Genomic DNA, 18,325 nt, shown 5'->3' on the forward strand with positions numbered 1-18,325 from the left:
GTCATCAAATCTGAGAATCAATGTCACTTTGTTTGGACATGAGATGTCCAGGGATTTTTTCTTCTGCAAACTGAAGAGTTTGATGGGCAGTGTGACATGGTGCATTGTCTTCTTGAAATCAAGGCCTAGTTTATACAGTTGCGCATAAAAATAACATAATGAAGCAATGTGCAATGAACTGATAGTTTTGGAATTCATCATTTGGTTGAATATTCCAAAAAGTACCTACCAATTAAAGTGAAATCATCAAGTCACTTTTTTCATGCTGTTTGAAATTGAATTTTTATTAAAGAATTTAGGATTAAAACTAATTTTTGAGAAGCAGAGATTTAAAATATTTTTAAGATTTTTAACACTCTGTTACAAGATAGAATAAAATGATCCGTAAAATCATACATCAGTTAAATTATGGCCGTGAAAATATGTCCACTTAATTTCATTAGGCTATCTCCAATATGGTCGGTATAATAAAGTGACCAATTGAGATACTCATATCCCGTATAAAGGGCTTACAAAAAACCAAGTTTAGAATCTTGTAGTGTCAATATTTATTTTGATAATTTAATTATTCTTCTCTATGATGTAGTTCAATTCTCCCATTATAGTGGTACATCAATGCTATGCTTTACATTGAAAGAGAATAATCAAGTAGAGTTTTAGGTTGCCTAGTCCCCCTCATTCCTAATGCCTTTTATTATTTTTTCCGATTTTTTAGTAGCTTTAAAAAGTACCGTTGTATGAAAGATAAGATTCAGGAATTTTTTGAAGCTGCTTTAATAGGACTACTTTTATTAAGGGGCACACCTAGTTTATACATGTTTCAAGAATATACAGTGAAATTTATGAAGAAAAAAATTAAATATTTTTTAAGTTATAGTCGATCTCCAACGGCGCGAAAAAAAGGTTCTTCACTGCTGCAGTGATTCCGGCCTTCTCCGTGGATGAAATCTAAAAAAACAAAATTCTCCATAAACTAGATAATATTGTCTGTACAATGACCTACCAAAATTTTGGTCGTTTTTGGCCTGCCAAAATTCGGTTTTTTGATCAGATCAAAAATCGATAGTTCATTGTACTGAGAACTATATATAGAAGATGTAAAAAAATTGGATAGTGATCGGATCATTTGTTTTTGAGTAATCACTGCAGCAAATTCGGAAAATGATGTTTCGAGAAAAAATGCGTTTAAAGATAAAATGATCGTTTTCACCGAGCGGCTGCTCTTTAAATTGCTATAACTCAAAAACTATTTGAGACATCGATTTGAAATTTTAATATGTTATTTTTAAAGGTGTAATCTACCGAAATATGAAATATGAAAAAACAAAAAATCGATTTTTTTTTTTAATTTCACACTAGGTGTGCCCCTTAATCACCAATAAGGGTTCTTTATTCATAGTTAGTTTACCTATATATTATATATAAAATAGCTCAGTAGTCCATAAAAAGAAAGCTATTTAATATATGGAAAAATTTACTCTCCACGCATTTCAAAGATTGTTTTTATAAATTTAGAGTCTTATTCTAATAGTGCTTATTTTTTACACAGAAAAATACATAAATTTTTATTGACATATTAATTTAATTGAAATGAAAAATTAAAAAGAATGTTAAAACTAATCTTCAAAATACAGCTTGGTTTTCAAATCAAATCAAATCACCAATTTCACCGAATAAGATTTAAACATTTACTCACCATAGTTTTATAGCCAGTATATTCACCACTTTTCCTCTTAAATATGAAAATCTCTCTTTTCAACATCAGTGATGCTTCTCTCATTTCAAGCGCTCTCTTTATCTTGCACTCTCAGCTACCCAACTTATACATGCCTCAAACAAATGTTGAAGTAATTAACATTTCTAAATATATTTATTTTGCATGCAACAGGTGGTGGTGTAGTAAAGCGGTTAGGTTACCAAAAGGAGCTATGAAAGCTCAAAAAGCACACTAACCGAAGCTTTACTGCTGCAGAGAGGAGAGTATTTTTATAGTGAGTGTCCAGTTTATGCTCACTTGAGTGCTCGCAGCCACTGAATGCTCTTTTAAGAGTTTCTCAGCTTAGCTGCAATACCATTTGCAGCGCCTAAAAGCTTTCATAAGAAAGCTCACTTTGTAACAAACTCAAACAACAACAATAGTTTTATTTGTGCGCGCGTGCGAATAAAAAACAAATAAACGAAAACAGCGTAAACATATGATTTTTGTTTATTTTAGCCAGCAATACTGTGGCACAAAGCGAAAAAAAGCAGGCAGGAGTGGCAAAGGACGAGCTTTTATTTGTATATGAATACTCTTTGCTTGTGACAATGTGTATATGATGTCTGTTTGTATGCTCTGCAAGGCGTAGCGCGCTTTTTGATTTTGAATTCTTCAATGGAATTCACACAGACAGCATGGCGTATGAGTGACTTCGTATACATATACAGTTGTAACTGTGTATCTATACACACTCTACGTATACATATACGTACAGCTACGTATACAAATGCGTGAAGCTTTACTAACGCAAGCCTGCTGTTATTGTTCTCACGTCGTCTGGCGACGCAAGCTATCAGTCGCAAGTAACATTTTGGCGCGTGTTGACATGAGAGACAAAATTTCGCCGCTTCATAACTGAAACTAAAAACGCGCTTATTTTTAACACTTTTTTTGCATAAATTCATTTTCAAATATTCTTATCTGTTTTTTGCATTGTGATTAAACGTATTTTATTGTTGCTGTTGTTGTTATGCGCTTAGTACATACGCTTTTTGTCGGTGGGTTTCAAGTGATTTGAAGTGATTTGTGCGTGCTGTAAAGGCAAGTTGATTATGAAAAAAAATTTAAAATAATTCAAAAAATATTTATTTAGTGTTTCAAAGTGCTAAAGAATTGTTAAAGTGTTAAAAAAATAAACAAAAAAAAATATTTTTAATAAAAGTATTTCAAACTAAATTGCTGCGCCGTGTTCCAGCGACTGTTTATCACAAAATTTTCCACATCGCCGGCTGCTGCTCTGCAAAAATAAAGTAATTACTTGTGTTTTTCTTCTTTTTGTTGTTGTTGTGAGCCATTGACCCGCCGGCTTGCACACCGTTGACCGATTTTTTTTTTATTTGCAACGTCAGCTGGGCGTCGTGTCACTAGCGATTTTACACGCTTCAACACACTAGCGCTGTTGTTATTGTTTTAGTAGTGTAGCGAAATTTCTGTGTGGGCGCTTTGTGCGTGGCTTATCAGTTGGCTGGTGTACAGCGCTGAGTGTGCAAAAACGCCGAAAATGTGTTTATATGACAAAATAAATAATAAAAGTAAATAAGGAAGTGTATAAAAAATATGGCAACCCTAAAAAAAAATAAAAAAATGAAATATAATTTTTTTTTGCGCGAATAATAAAAAATAGGAAAAATTGTGGAAAAATAAAAATAATAACAACAACAACTCATAAAAGTGTTAATAAAAGCCGTTAAGTGTCGATTCCATGCACTCACACATATGCTGTTGAGCAAACACTTACATAGAAAATATGGCAAATTGCACAAAAGGCTTGTAAAAATTGCTAGCGCTGAGCTATAAAGTGTAAAAATAATAAGAATAAAGAAAGCGACTTTTTGTCAATAAACATATCTACAAACGCATTGCTCTCAATACATACATACATATATCTATATATACTAACATCACATGTGCCTGTCGTTGAAAAATCGCCACTATTATCATCAACGAAATTGCTGCCCATCATTGTCACGCTTTTGTCTGCCCTCACTGGCCATTCGCTTTGGTATGTGTGCACTGTAACAAGTAGTTTAAGTGCATGTGTGTGTGTGCAGATGGCAAATGACAGCTGACCGACCCCCGTGCTCAGCCGCTGCCAACAACATGACAAATTCATTGTTGCCGGAAATGTCGCTGCTGTTGTTTGCATGGAAAATTTCCGCCGGAGCAAAATTGTGCGAATTGTTTTTGTTGTTGGGCTTTTACAAATAACACACAACAACAACAGCAGTGCAGTTATTGTGTAAATATTTTTTGAAAATTGCTGACTGCACGCGCGGCTGTTGCTACATAACTATATGTCATACCACACACACACAGTACAAGAGCAAAAACAACAACACTTTAGCTCTTGCATATATGTGTGTGTGAATAATGATAAAACTCGATTATAATGGCACAATGGCCGCGTGAATATAATTAATTATTATTTCATATATTTCGTATATTGTATGTGCGTGAGGTTAAATTAAAAACGTAATAAAATTGTTTGTTGTTGCTTATGTGTGTTTATGCCACGTGCAACATTTTTTGCATTTTTGTATGCTGCAATGCATAAATATTCATGATGTTATTAAAGTAAGTGGCGAATTTGCAAGTGCTTACCAAAAAGGGATTAAATATATAATGAGGTGTATATATGTACATAACTGTAAACATATAATAACTGCATACTTGGTTTTGTAAAACAATGTGTGTGTGCGGCATAATTAATTGCTTAGTAGCATTGATTTTCATAGCATAGTTTACGGCGCTGAAAATGCACTGAATGCTTCAAAATGCAGTAAATACTTAATAATTTAGTGTTGCCAGACATTTGATATTAAAATGCATATAAATATGTAAGTAGTTGAAATGTTTTTTCGCCTTTGTAACTGTTGCAACTTTTATTGTATTAAATACACTTCAAATTGTTAATCAAATAGATGTGGCAATATTAATTAATTAAATTTTTTTATAACTTCTATTATTATGACAAAATTTACAAAAAAAATGATAATATCAAATTAGTTTAAACATAATATTAGGTCTACAACTTTGCTTCCACCAATAAGATGCCTCTAGGGTCAAGCACTGGTCGATTAAATCGATTAAATCGTTTTATATCGATCTTTGACATTTGTGCCAACATTAAGGGGTTATATACAGTTAGAATTTTCAAAAACTCGATTTTTTTTTTTATTTCATTTTCTTAATGTACATATATTTAAGAATACACACAGAAAATTTCATATCGTTCCGGTGAATATTTTCAAAGTTACAAGCAAATGAAAAATTTGAAAAGGCGTTTCAGAGTGCTTTTAAGTACAAGGTCCAAACTTTAAACACGTTTTTCTCTAAATGGTGTTTTCAAAGTAACACGACCTTCTTAAATATATTTTTTAGTAATTAGTCGTAGATTTTTTTCTCTTCGATAAATATTTTTTTTTTTATAAACAATTGAAGGCCGAAATTTCGGTGAAAAATAGATTTTTTTTTTTGAGAAACCGCCATTTTGTCAAAATGGTGTTATTCCTTATTCCTTATTCCTTCGATTAATTACTAGATTTAACATTATTTTAATGAAATCTGTTTGGTTTTTTAATTTCGGATGATCCAGCTCCAAGATATAGTGGTCACCGCAAAACGTCTTTTTTGAGAGGAGCTCCTGGAGATCAGCTGTAGCTCTTTTTCAAATAAATATTTTTACTAAAACTAAGTCTTAAAATACAGTTAAAAGATGCCATAATATGTGTATAAATTTTTGGATCAATAAATTAAAAAGTTTTCTCAGAAAAAATTCTGGAAAATTCACTTTTTTTCGGCCGTCTAACTGTATATAACCCCTTAACCCAACAAAATATTTGTAGAGATCTGTTTGCATCCCAAACTTATTCTCAACTGAAAATGTCTCTTTTTGAGCCGAATTCTCGACATTTGCACGGAATACGCATGTTACCAAAAAGATGGTCAAAAGTAGTAGCTGGCGATGGCTAATATTTTGAATAACATTTTTGTAACCGTTTTTATACAAAAAAGCCTTAAATTTACAAAAAATGGCAGAAGCAAAGTTGTAGATCATAAAAAAATGCAAATCAAAAATTTAATAAAAATTAAAATTATAAAATTTTTTGAAAATTTACTTGAGAATATAAATCGTTGTTGGCAAAAAACAATCGGTTCCATGACAAAAAAGACCATATATTATAATTTAAAGCATACTTTTTGGCGGCTTACATTTTATTTTCCCACCCATTACCCAGTCAACACATATCACAGCCCAGTAAAGTATGAAATTTGCTTTCTGAGATCAATATAATGCTTTGGAGATATTTTCATAAACCAGTAATACTTGGAGAAGCAATCAGTATACCGGCTTAAGCGCGTTGTGTATTAAAAGGATTCGTTTTTTGCTTCGAATTTTAACTCAAAAATCTTATACTACCGGCACATAATGGGGGTCTATGTATGATTAACGAATGAAACTAAATCGATGAAGAGTAAAAAGAGTCAGTGCTATAGTAACTTTTCTTGTAAGATTATATGTATGATGCCTTACAAAATGTGAGACTACTACAATTGAAGCAAAAAGTATTTTCAAAACCTCCCAATCGAAAGTAGATCTATATAGACATAATTTCTCAACTACACTTAACTACATTTGTGCCAGTATTTCCTCTCAGTCTTGCTCCAAATCTTCAACTTTATGCCAGAGCGAATTGCCTGCGACATAAACTACATTCGTAAAAATAAAAATGAAATGGCAGCATAACTTAAAAGTTCAGACTTACACACACACAAACACACACGAACATAAATGCAGTTAGTATATTAACTCAAAAGTAAATCAAAACAAATTGGCGCTTAAGTAACTGCCAGCGCCAGCGAAAGCGTGTAGCAAGTGAGAGAAGATGAGGAGGAGGATGAGGCGCGAGTTTGCCGCATTTCATTTCGTTTTGATGTGCTGCACTTAAATTGTTTACAATTTGTAATAATATTTTATTTTCGCATTCATTGCCGCCATTCCGGTGTCCTCTACTTTGTTTTTCTGCATTTTTTTCATTTTTATTTTTTGCTCTGCTTCTGCCTTCCTGTTGTCTCTCTGGCTGGCCGTCAGACTGCCCTTGTTATGTTACCTGCAAAAAAAGATAAGTTTATGGCCAAGGTATGAGCAACGAAGAAGACTCCAGTTAGCCACAGGCAGCAATAAAATAAAAGAAAACAAAGAGAAAATGGCAAGAAAAAATAAAGGAAAAATGGAAAAGGTAAGAAAATATAAGAAAGATATGAAATAGCACAGCATATATAATTAGAGATATATATATCCATGCTAGTATGTGTGTCTATGACTGACACATGGAACGCCCGAGCGCAGCCAGCATTTCGATCGCATTGAGATAACCGTTACAATAGCGGTAGCAGTTTGCGCTGCCAGCAGACACCTTTAATGGCACATGTAACCTTCGTTTGCGGCATTAGCACTTTTTCTACGTTGCACGTCTGCCTGCGGCGCTGATTTACAGCCTCTAGGATAAGCGTGCAGCCGAGGCTGAAACCTAAGTCGGGCAGGATGAGCGTGAAGTCGGCAACTTGAGCGCTGTGCAAGGCGAACCGGAAAAATGTGGGCGTTTGCGGTTAATAAGCGGATGTGCGAAGTGTTGTGTACGCCGCCGACACACTTACAGTTATCAGCCAAGTAGACGTAGACCGTAAATAACCGCACACAGACTTTGTTGCAGACTCTGGGCACATAAAATTGTCGGAAAAATGCGCTGGGGGAGAAAATATGGCAGTAAATGTATGCTTACATACATTGAAGTTGAAGTTAGGTGTGGAGGAAAGATGTAATCAAAGGAAAGGTGAAATGTCGACTGTGGCAATTTTTGTTATAGACAACAATAACAATAGTATTTATCTAGTAGATTGCACTAGCTCAAAATGCCTCTGGAAGGCATATATCTAGAATATAAAAATCGAAATTCAGTTTAGGCATCAAAACAGAAGCTACAACTTCCTCTGAGATCCGTTGAGAAAAATCAAACTCTTATTTAGTTCTTCGAAAACAGATATGTATAGGAAAGACTTCTTCGAGATTATTTTTTTAAATCTGATCTATTTGAGTACATCTTTTCTACAACTTTCTGGCTTCAAGACACCTTTCATCGGACATCAAATCAAATTTCGTCAGAACTTTTTCATACCAATTTGATTTGACGATTACTGACTTAATCTCAATATATAACGATGATCACCTAATGTCTTTAAAAGGAGTATCAGTCAACTTACTTGATTCTAACTTAATACTTTTAGCTAAGATTCCTTTGAACTGTTAAGAGACAATGAATAACTCAAAAGTTTTCCCTCATTCACCTCAATCCGATATCATCTTCTGGGCAAGATAAGGAAAAAACGAAGAAGACAAAGAAAGTTATGGAAAGAGCAACCATTTATTGGCAACATTGGTCTTTGTAGATTCTAATCTCTTCATGATGATGCTCCAATCTTGAAGTGGAGCAATATGGATCGAAGAGCTGAGTAATCTGAGATAATCGTTTAATAAGTTCGAAGCAGATGTTATACCACACATCTAACCAAAAGAGTACCCAAACTGCGAGAGCAACTGCCTCAAGATCTCCGCAACTAACATATGATTTAATTCTAGCAAAATACCAAATAGATAAATTTAGCAATGATATGTACGAATATTAAAAAAGGGTTTAAAGATTTAAAGAACCAACTTTATACTCTTGGGTTAGGCTAGATAAGGTTGGGAGACTGATCTCTGCGTTTGAGGTTGCTGCGGATCCCACTTGGACAGTTAGAAATGCTGGCCCTTTGTGATGCTAACGAATATATGGATATCCATAGATCAAGACGACCCTGATTGACATAGCGCATTGAGTCTTGGAGAAATTTCTAAAGTCGGTTTCCGAAATTATGCCTACCAAGTTTCTTCGACCGCAGCCTGGCGAAAATTTGCCATTGGAGTAGAAAGCGGCTGGATGATTCAAACTCGCCTTTTTCCATACAGCTTTGACACCTTGTATTAACAGAATCGCTAGACTCTCCTCATGCTTGCCTAATGAACTTTATACTCTCAGAGAACAAATAATCCGAAAAATAAAATTTGCTTTTACTTCCATTGGGTAGATGGCGCTGTGGTGAAACTAGTTAAAATTCCTATATTTCTCGCACGAATTTTTACATTTTCGCAGTGTATATTTTCAGGTAATAAATGCGATAAATATAAAGATTATATCGCCTAATTGGTTGACTCACTACATAATTTATTATATGAAGGAAAACGTCAGTCGATACTGCTAGTATTCACTAGAGTACCTTTTATAAATAATGATAACATCTTTCCTTTCATCTCTTTCACACTACTGCCACTATCAGCTAGCAAATATGTGTTACACTACACTAGACAAGCTGCCATTTGTCTGTCTACTCTGTCACTTTGACCTACGCCCTGCGTCAGTAAGGTACATTGACGTAAATACGTAGAAAAGAAACGTCCAGAAGGCGAAGTCGGAAAATATGTGTGACGGTAATAAGTCAAATAGTGTATATTATATACACACATATGGATATTATATATAAATGCAAATTTCTACGCATACGTACAACTTGACGTGACTTTAAGTATATGTAAGTATGAATGAATGTTGCTTGTTGCATTCGCACAACTTCCAACCGTGTGGTTTTATAAGTGCCATTGCGGTTACTGATAACTGACGTTGTTAAACAAACCCAGGTTTGATGGACACTAAAATGGGCCATGAAATTGATTTAAGTACTCGCATATGTATGTATGTATGTATGCTTGCCACAAGGATGTTGCAAGTAGCGGTTGCGGCGCGTTGAAGTTGATGACCATGAAAATGACTATGGAGGCGGTCATCATGACAAATGGCTGATGAATGACGAATAGCACGAGGGGAATGCTACAAATGAGAGAAGTGCATGCTGGCGGTATTTAGATGATGATGATTGTGGGTTGGCGGCTTTAAATTCTGGATGTGTATATAAATGCGTTTATAACTGTGGGGTTGGGCGAGATTTTACGCACTGAGAGAGAGTTTAAATATGAACGGTGCTTTGTAATAATGTTTATGTTGTTGGAATTGCTGAGGCGGTAATTGAATTTTTTTATCGCTGAATATCAATATTTTATTTCTTTTTTAGTTAGTATAATTCTCTAAGCATACAAAGTCGCCTAAATAAAATTGCCTGAATTGAAATCAGCAAGGCTTTTCAGACCATTTAGGCAACAGCGCCATCTGTTGGATACATTTTTTTCTTCCCTACTCGTTTATCGTATAATATGTATCTAAACTGAACAAGAAAGTTTCTTAAATCCTATAATGCCTTTTTAGCCCCTTTTTGGTTTCTCGCAAAACTCGACAACATTTTCCTTCCCTTTAGACTCATAGCAACCTTTGACCGGCAAAAAGAGAATAATGAAAAAAAATATATTTTTTTATTGCCCTGCATGTTTGAGTTGAATATTTTTCGCAAAACACTAAATGCTAAATCTAAATTGCAAAATGCGAAATGCAAAATTTACCACAAAACTGTGCGCCTTTCAAATATTGCATTATCCAATGCGCTACAAGTGCAGCATGAGGGCGGCAAAGTAATGCAATAAAAAGCAGAGCTGCTGAGGCGAAATAAGCAACGATGCGAAAAGGCCTTCGAGCAACTCAAGCAACGCAAACAAACCGATGCAAGCGGAAGGGCGAACTTTTGCAAATAGCGGAACAGAGCGGAAATTATTAATAAACTCGCATAAATTGGTGAAGAGTTGCTGAGGTGCAGAGAAGGAATGTTGGACTAGGCGAAAAATGCGTGAAATATGAGCAGGAAATATAATATATGTGAATATTTTTATGTATGTTTTGGAATGTGTGTTGTTATGTTATATATGAATTCCTATGTACCCACATATTCATTCTTCTGAATTTCAAATAAATGAAAATCCCGTAAAAATTGTATTTCACCTTAAATTATTTTTAAAACATGAATGTTAATATACAGAAATGAATAATATTATTTTTTGGTTTCCTCTAGCTTTAGAGTTTAAAGAATATTTCCTACCCAAAAAATATCTGAAATCAATTTTTTTTACATTTTTTTAACCATGGTTTCAAAGCCAGATTTCATGGAGAAATGTCAAAATAAACTGTTCAAGTACTCAATACATCATTAAAATTGTTTGCATATCATTTTAGATCATACGCCAGAGATTTTGCTATTTTCAGTATTGTCATATTGTAGTGAGTATTCTGTCATTATTATTGTCAAAAGAAATATTAAACTTAATTTCTGATATATTATCTTTTTTTTCTTAAAAAGCTCATCTTAAGTGCTCATTACATAAAATTCTATGACAGTTTTAGTCAAACTAGTGGAAAAGGTTGTCATTTTATTTTGACAACAATTTATGGTAACATTTTTCAAGCCAAATCGACCATATTTTTGAGACAAGTGAAATAGGTAAAGTTTGCATGAAATATCCATGAGCGAGATATTTGTCAGTTTATTGTCATTTGAGCAAGTTATCAGAGTTTATTGGAAATATACGTCATCAAAGTTTTACATTGTCAGCATAGCGTCATTAAACTTGTCATAGTGAGAACTACACTTTAAACTGTAACACTTTAACACTCATGTACTACAAATGTTTTAGAAATACCAAATAAATATGATCGTACTCGTATGGTTCATATAAGAATTTGAAACTTTTTTCGTCATATTGGCAGCATATAGAGGAAAAGATATGGTACCTTTTATAAATTTATTTACTTTACGTCATTACTAATGAATGCTATGTTTAAAACATTAACTTAGTTCATATCATCTACTGGAGGTTTCCTTTTCTAAATCTAGAAACATTTCTTAAATCGTTATTGTGCCCCTCAGCATCATTTCGCATTGAAATGAAAAAATGTTTAGCAGTATATACACAATAAGATTTCGATAACATTCATTCACTAGTGTTTGGTTGAGAAAATATCTGTACGAGTACGTATGTTTCGACACACATAAGTATTGCCAATTGTCAAACCTTCCATCAAGATATTGAACTTTGACCTCCAACTTGTTTTCTTGCTGATTCAGCATGGTCTATGCTATTCGACGCAGTTTTTTACTTATGAATATTTCATAGAAAATGCTATACATGTATATACATGTATGATCACAAGCAGCTGAGTTATGCCAAAGAATGCAAAGAAGGAATGTAGAAAAAATACGTATAATAAAATAGAAGAATTTCATTTATCAACATGCTGACAACATAGTTTCGCATATACGTATATTTTCTAAAAAAAAAAAAACAGACAAAAGCAAAAGCAAATGTAGGTAGCTGCCGCTCCTACTCACCATAGGCTCTGCGGCACTGCCATGGCGTATGAGTAATGAAAAATTATCTTGAGCGCATAAAGTGTTGCACTTAACACAATTCCACAACGCAAAGTGGCATATTACACAGCATGCTGCTGTGAAAAGCAGCAGGCAGGCATTGAAACGCATTTGTTTGTGCGCCTAAATGTATGCTGTGATATGGTGCATATTTATTGTGGCGTGAAAATTATAAGTTCGTATAACTAGTTAGACTATGAATGGTTGAAGGAAGAAAAGATAATTTTTTTTATATATTATGGACCTTGACTGCTCTTATGCACAAATTAATATAAAAAGATGAATATAAAATAAAATATACGATTTTTTCAAGTAAAAAATTATTTTGTATAAAAAATCTTAAATTTTCGTTTCATTAATATGTAATTGAGTTTTCATAGGTACCTTCATAATTTTTTATAAAAAAAAATCATGGTTATATTGGGCTGCATCACTGTTTGCCCCTTACATCCATCACAAATTATTTAAAAATCTCATAATGGCAACAAATCATAGTAATCTTTCTATCAACGTCTTATATTTTTTATGATTTGATTTGCTGTCCCTCTGCCATTTGACAAGGGTTCGCCGAGCTTTAGCTTAATTGACAATCTGCTATTAATCGTCTTTACCTAAATCTTACAAAATGTCAGCAACAGCTCTATGCTGTCAGTTGTATCTATAATTCAGCAGTAAATACAAATATGCGCACGTATGCGTCTTAATAATCAAAGAATATTGACTTTTGATTAAGTTAATAGAATGATATTTGACAGTATTCGATTTATAACAATGATTTTCGAAAAAAGTCACAATATAATATTTTTTAAGTCGATAAAATATATGGGGTCATTTAAAATACATTACACTTGATCTAAACAATTATAATGCATAAAATCCCGAAAATTTTTTCGGGATCCCGAAATCTACATTATATAAATAGACGATTTTTGACATAAATCGGCGATTTTTGGGGAAAAAAAATTTCTGTTTGCATGCTTTTTTGGCACCTGCATTGATAATATCTCAAAATAAGTTATATATAGTGAATTTTTAAAGAAGATACAGATTTTATGCTTCAAGACCTTTTCGCTTGGTAACCACCATTATGGGTTAAGAATCTAATATCTTAAGTTCTGATCGCTAGAATCATCAAATAGCGAATAAAATACCAAAATTTGTCGAAATTCCCGAAAGTCTAGTTTCATAATTGTTAAATAAAAAATTCGGCATCCCGAAAGTAAATTTAATTTTTATGTCTGATAATTCAGAAAACTTGTATTTAGATCAGAAAAATTACACCTATGACGAAAAACATAATTACAAAATACCGAAAATTTCGGGATCCCGGAAATAGATATCTCAGGCATTTTTGTTTTGACTTCTCGAAATTAAAACCAAACAAAATTTTAGAGATCCCGAAAATATGTTTGCATTTTATATCGTAATAGCATTTCATCCATAAACCATAATTTCGGGATAACGAAAATTAAATTATTTTATTTTGCTTCTAATTCAGCTGTCAAAGTTAATTTGCGGTTACCATTAAAGTTCTTAATAGAAGATTCGAAAAGGCCTTTTAAAGGCCTTTAGTCTTTAACATTTTCAAGAGGCTCGTCAGCAACATTCCAGAAAAATAATTTTCCATAGCCTCATTACACTGACAACTAGATATCAGTCCACTTCCCATTCAACTCAATTTAAGGCAACTGCTCAGCCGTCACATGTCAAACTCAGTCAATTAATTAAGTATGAAAATTAACAATGGACATTAATCTACAGAATTTTCGAGTAAAATGACCGCGTAACATAGCAGCATATGTGAGCAGATACTAGCTGACACACACACACATACACTCATGTCAACAAACCTTTGTGGCTAAGCACTACTGTATGCGGAACTAGTTTAAGCACTTTGTTATGCGATCAACATAAACCACAAACTACACTCGACATGAATTGGTGTTAAGGGCTTACACGCATACAAAGGTATATATGTATGTGTGTGTGTGGAGAGTGTAAGAGCCTTCATGTTCAATTTTGCGGCAGGCAATTTTATTTGCTGTACCCTTGCTGAGTAATACAAGTCTATGAAGGCGAGGCTCATTCGCATTGTTATGTCGTTTTCTGCCAACACAGCAACAAAATGACAGATGTCAGGCACAAGCAGGCATTGAAGAGTGAATAACATGTCTTCTACACATAAAAGTATGGGTGTGTATATGCACTTTATTAGGCGAATAACCGTAGATAACTACGATTAGGCATGCAATGAGCTGCGGAACTACCGGTAAAGATGTTTGTGTGTGTGGGTGTGTTACACGAAAAGGATCTAATGGTATTATGAATACATGTATGAAGGGGATAACCACAAAGGAACCCAGCACATACCCAGTAGTTGTCGCACTCAACAACATTTCGATGAAAATTTAATTATTTTTGTACATTTTCGAAAGTAATTTCTGCAACTTTTGGGCTACAAAACGAGGGCTCAAGCAATTTTTTATGATATTTTATGAAATAGCAACAATTTGTGAATTTATCACAACTAACGTGCCACTATATTACTTAATGACTTGTGAATATGTGAAATTTCGGCTTTCAATGCTTTAAAATGAAATTGCTAAACTACTAAAATAAGCCTCTTACAACCCAACAGCATAGCTTTGCTTTAACCCCTGCCAGCAGTAAGCCACACCCTCCTCCACGCATGTGTAAACTTGGCCGCATAGCTTGTAATCGAATCAATGTAATTCCCTTACGCTACTAGCCTACTATCAGCCACGGCCTACCAGCTGTTTATTGGCATGCCTAACGCAGCTGCGACACGACCGACAGCGCTCAGTTGACTTGACATGAGCTGTGTGGATTTGCCCGGCGCAAACAAGCAAATGCGGCTTAGTTGCAAGCTTATTGATTTCGCACTGCGCATAGATTCACTGCTTGCCACCAATCCGCAGTGTGTTGGTATTTGCGTAGGCGATTACACAGCACATTTGTCAACATTTGCATTGAATCGCCAGTGGATTTGTCGGGCAGTTTTCACCATTTTTTTTTTGCATGTACGGTGGGTCTCTGCAAGACTTTAAGGGTGACAAGAAGATAGCTATATGCTTGGCCTATATATCAATAAAGGGAGAGCTTTAAGTCGTTTAAATTCCTTAAGGTTGTAAATTGTTATTTATAGTTTTCAATTGCAAATGTTAAATTTTAAATGTTACGTATACGACATGTTGGCCCAAGTATCGCTTTGCTCTTTGTAATTTATTAGTAATTTTAAATACTTAGTATAGCGAGAATGATAGTAATGTAATGAAATTAGCTGGAATTTGATCAGTTGTACTTGGATTTAATATTTTTAATAAGCGTGAGCTAATTTAATCAGCAATGACAAATGAAGTAATTGTAAAACTAAGATTCAACAATAGATAATATTTTGACAATTTTAATAGAACTTAACAATAATAAGAACATATTTAATGGCTACTTAAACATTTTTTTTTTTTTTATATTGAAAAACAAAGGAGCTAAACACCTTTTGACTCCATCTATAATGTTACGTATACGCCCTGTTAGCCTAAGTGGCATTGCATTTGATCCATAATATTTATTTGTAATTTGAAAATGTTATAGAAAAAATCGCATTTACATATTAAAATTAACATAATTTGCCCGAAATTGTTGACTTTCAATGCAGTTTTAATATTTTGATAAACTTTAGATTACTTGAAAAAAAAAAACCTGAAAAACTACTTAAAGACTTAGTAAAAATTGTATATCATATGAGAGAAGATTGTTAACATTAAAATAGTATAGTGAAGTAAATTCTAGTTATATTTGCTTTACATATTTTTACTTAAATGTGAAAAAAGTATATATTTTCCCATATTTTTACTCTATTTAAAATGTTACGTATACGCCATGTACCACTACTTGAATGGTATAGTATGCTATAATGAGAAGTTTTTTGCAACAAAAATGTGCATATATTTTTATAATCTGTAAAGAAAGATGAGAATTGCATTTTCCTATAATTTTTTACCATTTTGAGTAGCTTAATGGATCTCATAACATGGACAAGGTGACTTGATTTCCAAAGGCATTAAAAAATAGGAAATATGATAAATACATACAAGTAGCAAATTTATTGCCACAGTTGATAAAATCATATTGAATGTATGTAGATATTATATAATATTTTTCATTTTCATAAGTACCAGTAACCTTTGTGATTAAATTTATTTAATGTCTACACTAAAGACTTTTCCATTTTTTATTAAAAAATATTTCACATTAAAATTATATCACCTAATGAAATGCAAACAGTTCCATATTTTACCGCAACCAATATCAACAGCATCACATATTCATTTCATTTGTTAACCGAAAGCTGATTTTACTGCGGTAAACCAGCGACCACGGCATTTCAATTGACGGAGTGTGAAATGCATCAGTGGCTTATGAACACGTGTAAATAAGTACAAAAGTGTTAATATATGCTTTCGGATAATTTAAATAATTTTACAGACAGCGATATGTATTGTAGTATGTCTGTGTTCATCTCGCTTTAAAATGAGGGGTAGCCTGGAATGTCTGAGGCTTCTTATTCCGTCTTTCTTCTTCTACCTTCAGCAGGTTGTAACCAGCTTCAACTCACGTCCTCCAGAGTCTTCGTGGTATTACACTTTCTCTCTTGTTAATTTGTTGTCATTCATCATCCTCAATAACAAGATTCCCGCAACAGACGAGGTCATTAGGAAGCCATCTCAACCCATACAAAATAAAAAAAAATCCCAAAAAATAAAAAAGTACCTGTTTAACACATTTATTACATAATATAATTACAACATTTCTTAATTTCCTTCATAACTGTCTGGCACTTAAATCAACAACCCCACTTCGCACCCCTCTGACATAAATAATATATTACAACGCTCTTTATTATCACCTCGCGCACACCGTGACAGTAACCTTGACCCATTAGCCAGCCGAATGCGAGCAGCATTTACAGTTTCACAGTTTACAGGAGTGTGTTTAGCTCGCTTGGGAGCGTTTTGCGGTCGCTCAAGGGCACCGAGTTTTTTTTTTTTGTGCCTCTATTTACATTTTAATAAACACACAAAGTTAAATTCAACTGCAGGCACTCAGGTTTTCGGATTTCGCTGCCATGTGCTAGCAGCCAACATCGTCTAAATAATACATATGTATTCACATACATATGTGTTTGGTTGTGTGTAGGCTCAGCTGAACTGCAGCTTAACTCAATTTAAATTGCCCACTCAGACTGGGTTTTTGAGAAAATATTTCATATTTCATTCGAGTGCCACTTATGTCACTGTTGAAGCTCTGCCTTGCTGTTGCTCTTAAAATTTTTGCTGTTGCTGCAGTTTCCTTTGTGCGTCTCAGTGCCACTTCTGCGTCAAAATGGTGCAATCATTGCCTCATTGATGCATGCAGTCGGCTCTTGTGTGCCTTTGAGCGCCGAAGCGAATTATAAATAACTAAAAGACATCCGATTGCTGGAGCTTGAGATCTGCTCCACTGCAGTATTTAATTTATTAGTGTTGTAATTGATTGCTTTTGTGACGAAATGTCGCGTTAAGAGCTCAGATACATATTAGTAAATATTGCAGATATGCTTGTATTAATAGACTTATTGAAGTATATTCTCAACTCACTTAGACCCTGAATGGATCCAGAAGGCAATTATATATATTTAAGTGAAAAAATGGTTTAATGGTTTGATGTAGTCTATTTTAAGCAAAGGAAAACAGGCAATTAATCTGAAAACCTGCTAATATAAATTTTGGAATAGGGTTACCAGCTGTCGAAAAAAATAAAAATTGGTTGCTTAGTAAAAATTTAGATCTCAATAAAAGTTCTTTTAAAATGCCTTCCGGAAAATATTTGAATATTCTTCACTTTTTCAAAAGAGTTGCCACCTTACATAAAAAAAGTTAAACTCAGAATATTGAAAAAACAAAATATATGATAATTAGAAAGTCAATACAAGAAAATGCATTGATTACATTTAATATTTTAACACAGAGTTGCCAGAAATGTATATATTTACAAAAATAATTGTCGAGATAAAGGTGTTTTTCAATAGAGTTGCCACATGAATAACGAAAAAATAAACTGGAAAATAAAATTTTTTAACTTAAGCAGACTTTATAATCGAATTTC

At 33.6% G+C, this 18,325-nt stretch overlaps 1 protein-coding gene across 1 annotated transcript in view; it reads left to right on the forward strand.

Moving 5' to 3' along the window:
- LOC105213776 (inactive dipeptidyl peptidase 10) overlaps positions 1 to 18,325 on the forward strand; it is a 201,794-nt gene that overhangs the window by 1,264 nt on the left and 182,205 nt on the right. The window lies entirely within an intron of this gene.

Source organism: Zeugodacus cucurbitae, chromosome 5 (assembly GCF_028554725.1).
Source record: "Zeugodacus cucurbitae isolate PBARC_wt_2022May chromosome 5, idZeuCucr1.2, whole genome shotgun sequence".
Classification (NCBI taxonomy): domain Eukaryota; kingdom Metazoa; phylum Arthropoda; class Insecta; order Diptera; family Tephritidae; genus Zeugodacus; species Zeugodacus cucurbitae.